The sequence below is a fragment of the Lolium perenne genome, chromosome 1 (assembly GCF_019359855.2).
Source record: "Lolium perenne isolate Kyuss_39 chromosome 1, Kyuss_2.0, whole genome shotgun sequence".
Taxonomy (NCBI): domain Eukaryota; kingdom Viridiplantae; phylum Streptophyta; class Magnoliopsida; order Poales; family Poaceae; genus Lolium; species Lolium perenne.
In genome coordinates this window covers 205,167,100-205,175,648 of record NC_067244.2, presented here as the reverse complement: position 1 = coordinate 205,175,648, position 8,549 = coordinate 205,167,100, and positions in this window count along the sequence as shown.

Below are 8,549 nucleotides of genomic sequence, written 5' to 3'. Positions count from 1 at the left end.
TCATTACCAGTACTGTTACCTATTCAAAGTCGAGTTCTGGCGGACTGTCAATTTGTCCTTTGATGAAAGCCTCCGGTGTTTCCACTTGAATAATATCAACATCAACATTATAAGAATCACCTGAGATATAATGCTTGAGTCTTTGTCCATTCACCACTTGCGTGGCATTGCCTTGGAGAGAGCTAATTTTAATTGCTCCTGAACGATACACCTCTTTTGATAGTAATTTCCCTGCAAAGAATCTGAGACGAGACCGATACAATAGGACTTTATCCCCAATATTAAATTCTCTTTTGATAATCCTTCTATCATGCCATTTTTTAACTTTCTCTTTAAAGAGTTTAGCATTTTCGCAAGCTTCACTTCTCCATTCATCTAGAGAACTTAATTGCAACAACCTCTTATCACCGGCAAGTTTAGGATCTTTATTTAGTTCTCTAACAGCCCAATAAGCTTTGTGCTCTAGTTCTAAAGGTAAATGACAAGCTTTTCCGTAAACCATTTTATAAGGTGACATTCCCATGGGGTTTTTATAAGCAGTTCTATAAGCCCATAGTGCTTCCTTCAATTTACTAGCCCAATTCTTTCTAGATTTATTAACGGTCTTTCCCAAAATAGATTTAATCTCTCTATTTGATAATTCTACTTGACCACTAGTTTGAGGGTGATAAGCGGAAGCAATTCTATGATTAATACCATACCTAGCAAGAGTTTTTCTAAAACCTCCATGAATAAAATGAGAACCTCCATCAGTTATAATATATCTAGGTACTCCAGATCTAGGAAAAATAATATCTAAAAGCATTTTTAAAGAGGTCTCACCATCAGCACTTTTTGTAGGTATGGCTTCCACCCATTTAGTAACATAATCAACAGCGACAAGTATATGAGTGTTACCTTCTGAAGACGGAAAAGGTCCCATGAAGTCAAATCCCCAACAATCAAATGGTTCAATAACAAGAGTATAATTCATAGGCATTTCATTACGTCTGGAGATATTACCAACCCTTTGGCATTCATCACAAGATAAAATAAACTTTCTCGCATCCTTGAAGAGAGTTGGCCAATAAAAACCTGATTGTAGAACCTTTTGCGCGGTTCTTTCTCCATTGATGTCCTCCATAAGCACTACCATGACATTTACTCAATATCTCTTGTTGTTCATATTCGGGAACACACCTTCGCAGAATACCATCCACTCCTTCTTTATATAAGTGTGGGTCATCCCAGAAATAATGCCTCAAGTCATAAAAGAATTTCCTCCTTTCTTTGAGCTGAAAAGGTTGGAGGCAAGTACTTGGAAACAATAAAGTTAGCATAATCAAGATACCAAGGACTGTCTCGCGAGCTCACCTTTATTACAGCCAATTGTTCATTTGGAAAACTATCATTAACAGAACAGGATCATAAGCAATATTTTCCAATCTAGACAAATTATCGAACAGGATTATCAAGACCTTTCCTATCTACAATATGTAAATCAAATTCTTGCAAAAGAAGTACCCATCTAATAAGCCTCGGCTTAGCATCTTTCTTTGTCATAAGGTATCTAATTGCATGATCAGTATGAATCGTAACTTTTGAATCAACAATATAAGATCTAAATTTATCACAAGCAAAGACTACAAACTAATAATTCTTTTTCAGTTGTAGCATAATTTCTTTGAGCAGATCAAGAGTTTTACTAGCATAATGAATAACATTCAGTTTTTTATCTACTCGCTGTCCAAGAACAGCGCCTATAGCAAAATCACTAGCATCACACATAATTTCAAAAGGCAAATTCCAATCGGGAGGTTCAACTACGGGAGCGATTGTTAAGGCTTTCTTTAGAGTTTCAAAAGCTTCCTTACAATCATCATCAAAAACAAAAGGTACGTCTTTTTGAAGAAGATTAGTAAGAGGCTTTGAAATCTTGGAGAAAACTTTAATAAATCTCCTATAAAACCCAGCATGACCAAGAACACTACGAATACCTTTAACATCCCTCGGATAGGGCATCTTCTCAATTGCTTCAACTTTAGCTCTATCAACTTCAATACCTCTCTCGAAATTTTATGTCCCAATACAATTCCTTCATTAACCATAAAGTGGCATTTCTCCCAATTAAGAACAAGGTTAGTTTCTTCACATCTCTGCAAAACTTTTTCAAGGTTTCGCAAGCAACTATCAAAAGAATTCCCATAGACGGAAAAATCATCCATGAATACTTCCACAATACTCTCACAAAAGCCATGAAAAATAGCAGACATGCATCTTTGAAAAGTAGCAGGAGCATTACATAAACCAAAAGGCATACGCCTATAAGCATAAGTTCCATAGGGACAAGTAAAAGTGGTTTTCTCTTGATCTTTAGTTTTAACAGCAATTTGTGAAAACCCGAATAACCATCAAGAAAGCAAAAATGAGTATTTTTAGACAATCTTTCTAGCATTTGATCAATAAATGGTAAAGGGTAATGATCTTTCTTAGTAACTTTATTAACTTTTCGAAAATCAATGCACATTCTATACCCTACAACTACTCTTTGAGGGATGAGCTCATCATTATCATTAGGCACAACAGTCATTCCTCCTTTCTTGGGAACGCAATGCACAGGACTAACCCATCTACTATCAGCAATAGGATATATAATACCAGCTTCAAGAAGTTTTAATACCTCATTCCTTACCACCTCCTTCATCTTCGGAATTAGACGACGCTGATGTTCAACAACGAGCTTTGCATCATCTTCCATATTAATAGCATGTTGGCAAATAGAAGGAGAAATCCCCTTCAAATCATCAAGAGTGTAGCCAATAGCTCCTCGGTGTTTCTTCAATATTTCCAATAACCTTTCTTCCTCAATCTCTGAAAGCTTAGAACTAATAATAACAGGATATATTTTCTTATCATCAATATGAGCATATTTAAGATTATCAGCAAAGGCTTTAATTCAAAAACAGGATCTTCCTTTGGTGGCGGTGTTGTACCCAAATCTTCCACCGGTAAATCATGCTTGAGAATAGGTTGGCGAAGAAAAATTTCCTCAAGCTCATCTCTTTCTTTCCTAAAAACTTCACTCTCGCTATTCTCCAAATGTTGCTGCAAAGGATTATTAGGAACAAGAACAATAGATGCACACTGCTCCATTTTAAAATCATCACTAGGCAAATCAACTTTATAAGGAGTTTTGGTAAATTTAGAGAAGTTAAACTCATAAGATTCACCAGCAAATTTAGTCAAAATTTTCTCTTTCTTGCAATCTATAATAGCTCCACAAGTATTTAGAAAAGGTCTACCAAAAATGATAGGACAATAATCACTAGCGTGAGAACCAAGTACCAAAAAGTCAGCAGGATATTTAATCTTACCACATAGAACTTCCACATCTCGAACAATACCAATTGGAGAAATAGTTTCTCTATTAGCCAGCTGAATAACCACATCAATATCTTCAAGTTCACAAGAATCAATTCCGTGCATAATCTCCGTGTAAAGCTCATAAGGAATAGCACTAACACTTGCACCAATATCACATAAACCATAATAGCAATGATCACCAATTCTAACAGATAGCATAGGAACACTAACTTGTTTGGGTTTATTAGGATGTGAAACAATATTAGAAGCATCTTCACAGAAAATAATATGACCATCCTCCACATTTTCAGTCACAAGATCTTTAACTATTGCAACAGCACGTTCAACTTTTATTTGTTCTTCAGGTTCTACAGGTTTCTTTTCACTTTTATGAACCGCACTATTTATAACAGAGTACTCCTTCATTTTAGCAGGGAAAGGAGTTTTTTCAATATAAGCTTCAGGAATAACATGATCAGCAGTTTCAACTACAACGCATTTATTAATAGATGAATCAATTTTATCTTTATACGGTTCATGATACTTATCAAAATTCTTCTTAGGCAATTCATAATGAGAGGCAAAAGCTTTATAAAGATTTGCAGCAACTTGAGGATCAAGACCATATGTAGCACTCATATTACGAAATTTATTAGTATCCATAAAAGCTTCAATGCATTTATAATCATAAATTATACCTGATTCTCTATCCTTGTCGTTCTCCCAACCTTCAGTATTTTCTTGGATCCGATCAAGAAGGTCCCTTTTAAACTCTTATTTGTTGCGTGTAAATGATCCAGAACAAGAAGTATCCAGCAAGATCTTGTCTTGAAAAGAAAATCTTGCATAGAAATTATCAATAATAACATTACCAGGAAGCTCATGAATGGGGCATTTGAGCATTAAAGACTTCAATCTCCCCCAAGCTTGGGCAATACTCTCTCCATCATGAGGCGAAAAATTATATATGCGATTCCGATCCTTGTGAATTTCACTTGGAGGATAGAACTTAGAATAAAACCGGGGCACAATATCATTCCATTCAAGAGAATCCCCATTATCCAGTAATTTATACCAATGCGCCGCCTTACCAGACAGCGATATAGAGAATAGTTTCTTCCTCATTTCATCCATAGCAATACCTGCACACTTGAATAAACCGCATAATTCATGCAAGAACAATAAATGATCTCCAGGGTGGACAGTTCCATCCCCTTCATAGCGGTTATCCATAACACGTTCAATAATTTTCATAGGTATTTTATATGGTATCACTTCCTCACCTGGCGCCTCATCCACTACCGTTGCAGTAGTAGTAGATTTCCCAAATAGAAATTGAAGAGAAGATCTCTCCATAATGACTTATAGCGACGAGCGAGAAATAAAATCAGCACAAACAGTAAAGGTTTTCCTTACCAATTCCACTTACCAATAGCGCTTCACTCCCCGGCAACGGCGCCAGAAAATAGTCTTGATGACCCACAAGTATAGGGGGTGTATCGTAGTATTTTTGATAAGTAAGAATGTCGATCCCAACGAGGAGCAGAAGGTGTTGATAAGCAGTTTCGATGAAGGATTCACTGTAAATGCTCACAGACAAGTATTCAGGGGGTTTTGATGTAACAGTTGAATAAAGTACGAGTAAGTAAAGTGCGAGAGAAATAATTGCAGCGAGTGGCCCAATCCTTTTTAGCACAAAGGACAAGCCGGTTTGTTTACTTATAATGACCAAACGTTCTCGAGGACACACGAGATTTTAGTCTAGTGCTTTCGCTACATACGACTAAATAATCTTCATTGTTATGATAAGTGTTGTGTGGGTGAACCTATGCTAATGTACCGCCCTTCCTAGGACTAATACATACTTGTGATTATACCCCTTGCAAGCATCCGCAACTACAAGAAAGTAATTAAGAATAAATCTAACCACAAACTTAAACTCGAGATCCTGCTATCCCTCCTGCATCGATATACCAACGGGGGTTTAGGTTTCTGTCACTCCGGCAACCCCGCAATCGGCAAACGAGTACAAGATGCATTCCCCTAGGCCCATAAAGGTGAAGTGTCATGTAGTCGACGTTCACATGACACCACTAGAAGAATAACACCACAACTTAAATATCATACCATTGAATATTACTCAACCATAGTTCACTACTAACATTTAGACTTCACCCATGTCCTCAAGAACTAAACGAACTACTCACGAGACATCATATGGAACATGATCAGAGGTGATATGATAATGAATAACAATCTGAACATAAATCTTGGTTCAATGGTTTCACCCAATAGCATTAACAACAAGTAGAAATCGATACCGGGAGAGTTTCCCCTATCAAACAATCAAGATCAAACCCAAATTGCTACAGCGGTGACGAGGTGCTGCGGTGGAGATGGCGGTGATGATGATGAAGATGATGGTGATGGCGGTGGAGATGATGTCCAGCTCGATGACGGTGACGATGGCGTCGATTTCCCCCTCCGGGAGGGAATTTCCCCGGCGGATTCCTGCCCGCCGGAGAGCTCTTTTCTCTCTGGTGTTCTCCGCCCCGCAGAGGCGGCTGTAACTCTTCGCGAGGTAAGGGTTTCGCGAAGAAAAGGAGGCGAAAGGGGCTGTGGGGCCCCCACACCACAAGGTGGCGCGGCCAGGCCATGGGCCGCGCCGGCCTGTGGTCTGGCCCCACCTTGGGCCTTCTCAGCTCCTCCTTCTGGCTTCCTTCGTCATCTTGAAAAATAGGATTTTTGGTATAATTTCCTTCCACAGTTGATCTTCCGAAATATTGCGTTCTGACGGTGCTTTTTCCAGCAGAATCATGGCTCCGGTGCTTGATCCTCCAGTAATGATGAAACATGCAAAATAGATGAAATAACATAAGTATTGTGTCCCAATATGAAATATATCAATGAATAACAGCAAATTATGATATAAAATAGTGATGCAAATTGGACGTATCAAGCGCGTAGCACGTGAAGATGTGTGTGCGAATTTTTTTTATTCCATTTTTTAAAATTCAAAATATGTGTTAGATGCATTTCAAAATATAAGGAGCATATGCTCACATGTTACAAAACACCATATAGTTGGCACTGAAAGGCCAACACCAATAGATATCTTGAGAGGGGATCGTGAAACATGAGATCTCCGCACCCCGCCATCACTAGTAAGATGATGTTGGGGAGGAGGGGAGCGAATTGGTATTGTGTTTCCTGACCTCGTTATGACAGTGCTCCGATGAGCGCCAATTTTGTTGTTGGCAAATTCAAACCAATTAAGTCCATGTCTCCACTATTATTGTTGTTGTTGGTGACATGTCGGTGAAATCGAGTGTGTTTTATGTAGCAAAGGTGTTTTGTCGTGCAACAAGCACATATGTTGTTTAACCCATGCACGATGTCATCTTGTTGCAATGATTTTCAGTGTCCGCTTGAAGGGGATGTTTCTCAGGTTGCAAGCATGTATATTGTTTATTGTATGCATTATTCATGAATTGCATATGTTGGTTTTCATGTTGCATAGGTGCAGACGATTTTCTAACAGTTTGGCAACGGTTAGTGAGGTATGTTGCATACATTGTTTTTTTTTGTTACACACATATGTTCAAAATCGTGCAAAAAAATTACACATTCATTGTGTACCACGAGGAAAATGTCCTGAATAATGTTGCATATATACATAAAACATACATTTAACTGATATCTAACGACACTACAGATGATGGATCAGTCGGTTATTTAGCGACTGGTGGCTAAATTAACGTAAAAATTTAGACAATTTAGCGGTGCATTCATTAGTATTAATTGACCTTGGTAATCTAGAGTAGTCTTACATGAAACACAACACCCGATCTAAATCCAAAGGAAGAATAAATTAAGCCATGCCATTTAATTTCTTCATCCCAAATTGTAAGGCGCCTAATGATTAGATAAAAGTTAAATCATACTAACTTTGACTAAATATTTAGGCGAAAATCTACATCTATAATATTAAATAGACATATTAAGAAACTATACTTTATGGTAAATCTATCTATATTGATTAAGTATTGCAAGTATTTATATTTTTTTGTGTATAAACTTAATCAAACTTAAATATGTTGACTTTTAAGTAATCCTTACACGCCTTACATCTTGGAACCAAGGAAGTATTGGTGAATGAATATAATCTTTAACATGTGATATTTAATTACCAGGGATCACGGTGGGAACCATCTTTAGTTACATAAAATACAAATTAAACTGGAACTAATTCCTAGCACATGATGTAGATAATTGTTTTTGCAGTGAGAATTAAGTTAGGCCTCAATCAACTCTATTTTCTCGCTAATTCACATTTAGCTTTATAACAGTTACATGTGCATTGTGATTTGACGTCAGAGTTACATATCAGTTGAAAGTGAGATTTTTTTTTGGGTTACACACGGGTTACATTGAGCTATACGAGAATTGCAATTGGAATTTTTCCAGTTACTTACTGATTATGTATGAGTTGCAACTCAGATTTTTGGAATTAAACATTTATTTGAGCTGGTTTTGCAATTAAACATAGTTACGTGGGAGTTGTAAGTTGTAACTCAGTTTTTTCCAGTAACACATGCCTTCCACGTGGGTTGTAATTGCGATTAGACAACCGTCATTCAAGTAAGAACTAGGCGTATAAGCTTTCTCATTCCAATAATCCATAGTCGCTCCCTAGATAAAATAAACGGAGGGAGGGTACATTAGGCTGGCCATAGTGTTAGTATCTTAGATAGTATCATGCATCTTAGGCTCATAAAAATACTGATGTGATATATAATTAAAGAGGAGAGATAGAATTTGACTACCATATAGATACGGTATCATAACGCACGTTACGAGAAAAGTTAGTGCTAAATAGATCTTGTACACATATTTGTATTGTAATTCTAGAAAACAATAAATTTAGAAGATTATGATACTACTCTATAATATCATCCACTATACTATCGAGATACTATATGCTATAACCAGCCTTTCGTATAAAATCCCGTATACCACAAAATTCGGACAGAATCTTTCCGATTGAGCACTAAACAATGGCTGATGCGCCTGGTTTTATATCGCCGGATGCTCTGATCCTTGTGTCCACATCCACGCCTCCACGCCCGTCGAAACTCCGGTAGCCGAATCCGGTCAAACTCGTCGACGACCACCACCCCCGAACTCCCCCCAAGGTCCCAACTCCA